This window comes from Camellia sinensis, chromosome 6 (genome assembly GCF_055761805.1).
Source record: "Camellia sinensis isolate YWXY chromosome 6, ASM5576180v1, whole genome shotgun sequence".
In the NCBI taxonomy this organism is placed as follows: domain Eukaryota; kingdom Viridiplantae; phylum Streptophyta; class Magnoliopsida; order Ericales; family Theaceae; genus Camellia; species Camellia sinensis.
In genome coordinates this window covers 98,095,525-98,099,062 of record NC_138966.1, presented here as the reverse complement: position 1 = coordinate 98,099,062, position 3,538 = coordinate 98,095,525, and positions in this window count along the sequence as shown.

Here is a 3,538-nt window from a genome sequence, read left to right as displayed (position 1 = left end):
CTGAATTACAGAGTATATTTATACAAGAGATATGTAACTGAAAGTCTAACTACTTCTAACTACTTTCCAATGGTTACGGAAACAGTTGAGCAACCATTGAGAGCTGTGATTGCATCTGATGCTGATGCATGAGAGGATGTTGCTGATGCACTAGTGGGTTCCACATCCTTAACAGCCCCCTTCAAGCTGATGGGAGCAGAGCAGACCAGAAGCTTGGACTGAAGCAACTGAAACCGAGAGGCTGACAGAGGCTTAGTGAAGATATCAGCAATCTGCTCGGCAGAGGGAATGTACTTTAGAACAAGATGTTTCCCAGCAACCTTTTCGCGGATAAAATGACAGTCCACCTCAATATGTTTTGAGCGTGTGTGAAATACGGGATTAGAAGCAAGTGCAATGGCGGATAAGTTGTCACACCAAAGAATAGGAGGACAGGGATGAGGAATGGAAAGATCATGGAGAAGCATTTGTAACCAGCTCAATTCGGCAGTAGCCTGAGCAAGGGATCGATATTCAGCCTCCGTACGGGATCGAGAAACAGTTGGTTGTTTCTTTGCAGACCAAGAGATAATATTGGAACCAAGATAGACACAATAACCGGAAGTAGACTTGTGATCTAAGAGATCCCCAGCCCAGTTAGAATCAGAGAATGCTTGTAAGGTGAATGAATTAGGACAAAAAATCAATCCATGAGAGAGAGAGCCCTTAACAAACCGAAGAATTCGTTTGACCAAAGCAAAGTGACCATTGGTAGGAGCATGCATGTATTGGCAAGCGTGATTAACAGCTAAGGAAAGATCTGGACGAGTAAGTGTAAGATATTGCAGTGCTCTAACTAAGCTGTGATATAACTGCGGTTGAGCAAATGGAAGAGCAGCAGCAGAGTGAAGAGGAGGTTTCATGGAGCTAGGTGTTGGACAAGGTTTACAAGAAGTCATGCCAGCTTTAACAAGAATATCAGAGGCATACTTCTGCTGAGATAAGAAATAAGAATCCCCAAGAGATTGAATGGAAATGCCCAAGAAATAGGAAATATCACCTAACTCTTTCATGGCAAAAGCGGAATGCATATGGTGAATAAGAGTTTGAAGATGAGAAGGGTTACTACCAGTAAGAAGAATGTCATCAACATATACAAGAAGAATAGTAATAGAAGTAGAAGTTTTATGGATGAACAAGGAATTATCACAGTGGCTATTAAGAAATCCCTGAGAAAGGAGAAACTTGGAAAAAGTAGAATACCAAGCACGGGGAGCTTGCTTCAATCCATAGATAGCCTTTTGTAATTTGCAGACAAGGTGAGGGGAAGAAGGACTAACAAAGCCTGGTGGTTGTGTCATATAAACTTCTTCATCCAAGTGACCATGTAAGAAGGCATTGCTAATGTCTAGCTGCTGTAAGGGCCAGCAATGATGCAAAGCAAGGCAGAGCAAAATGCGAATTGTGGGATGTTTTGCAACAGGACTAAAGGTTTCATTATAATCGATACCTTCTTGTTGCAAGAAACCTTTAGCCACCAAACGTGCCTTGTATCGAGCAATGGAACCATCACTGTTGCACTTAATGCGAAACACCCATTTACAACCAATATCTTGTTTAGAAGCCGGAAGAGGAACCAGAGACCAAGTGCCTTGAGCCATTAAAGCTTTGTACTCATCAAGCATAGCCGCATGCCAATGTGGAGAGGCAAGAGCTTGTTGATAAGTAGAAGGTTCAATATCAACAAAGGATGAAGATGAATGTGTCATAAGACCATGAACCTGTGAACGGGTGACCATGGGATGAATGTTTGTAGTAGAGGAAAGAGGAGGTAAGGCAACAAAAATAGATTGAACAGGAATAGGCTGAGCTGATGCAGGAGGAGGTTGAACTGAGGCAGCTGGAACTGATTCAATAGGCTGCTGAAGTGGTGCAAAAGACTGCTGAAGTGGGGCAGCAGCAGGGATCTGTTGAGGCAAAACAGTGGCAGAAGTTGATAAAACAGACAGATGTTGTGCTGGGGCAGCAGACACAGATGCAAAAGTCTGGGCGGGAGTCATAGGATATTGAAACGGTGGTGCAACTGAAGACTGCTGAAGTGGGGCAGCAGCCGTGAGCTGTTGAGACAAACCAGATGCAAAAGCTGGTAAAACAGAGTTAGGCAAAGGAGAAGGAGGCCAAAAGAAAGATTGAAGAGTGGATAAAGAAGATGCTGCAGAAATTGAAGAAATAGCAGAAAAGGGAAAAATAGTTTCATTAAAACTCACATGTCGAGAGATATGAACTTTACCGGTGACCATGTCCAAACACCTGTAACCTTTATAGGAGGAGTGATAACCAAGAAAAACACAAAGAGTAGATCTAGGCTACAACTTATGGGTGGTATAAGGTTTCAACCAAGGGAAACATTGACACCCAAATACTCTGAGAAAAGAGTAATCAGGTAAACCATGAAAAAGAAGTTCATAAGGTGATTTATGCAAAAGAGTGTCACTAGGGAGTCTATTAATGAGATGAGTAGCAGTAGAGACTGCATCAAACCAAAACTTAAGGGGAACACTAGAATGATGAAGCAAAGCAATAGTGGTCTCAATAATATGTCTATGTTTGCGTTCAGAGACCCCATTCTGAGGGGGAGTGTAAGGACAAGATATTTGATGAACAATTCCTTGTGCTTTCAGAAATTGAGTCATAGAAGAATTAACAAATTCAGTACCTCCATCAGTTCAAAGCACTTGCAATTTAGTGGAAAATTGAGTTTCAATATAAGCTTTAAATTCTAAAAATTTGGAAAACACTTCACTTTTATAACAAAGAGGATAAAGCCAAGTAAACTTGCTATAGTCATCAATGAAAAGTACATAGAATTTGTAACAAGAGGAAGAAGAATGAAATGGCCCCCATACATCACTATGTATAAGAGATAGGGGCTTATTTACAGTAGAATTAGAAAGTTTGAAAGGCAGTCGATGACTTTTAGCTATGCTGCAATGATTACAAGAAAACACAGTAGACTTGGGGTGAGTATTAACAACAGACAAGTGTTGTTTTAAAACTACAAATTTTGGGTGTGAGGGATGACCCAATCTGTGATGCCAAGTAACCTCAGAGACAGGACTAGTAGTAGCAGAAAATACAGCATGAGAGGATGATGCAGGAAGAGGATGCACAGCAGTAGGAGATAGTGATGACAAATGTGGAAAGTGATATAAGCCATGACTATTATGGCCCTGGTGCAGAATGGCCTTCGAGTGTTTGTCCTGAATCACAAAGGAAGAGTCATCAAATGTCACAGTGCAATTATTATCCTTAGTGAGTTGATGCACAGAAAGAAGGTTGGAAGAGACAGGAGCATGCAAAAGCTTATTGAGCTTAAAGGAATAATGAGGAGTAGGAAGTAGGCCTTTACCTGTATGATGAATAGGAATGGACTTACCACTCCCTACAGTAATCTGATCAGGGCCATGATAATCCTGATACATGTGAAGATTAGAGAGATCATTAGTAATATGATCAGAAGCTGCAGAATCAAGGTACCAGGAAGAAGAATTAGCAGAAA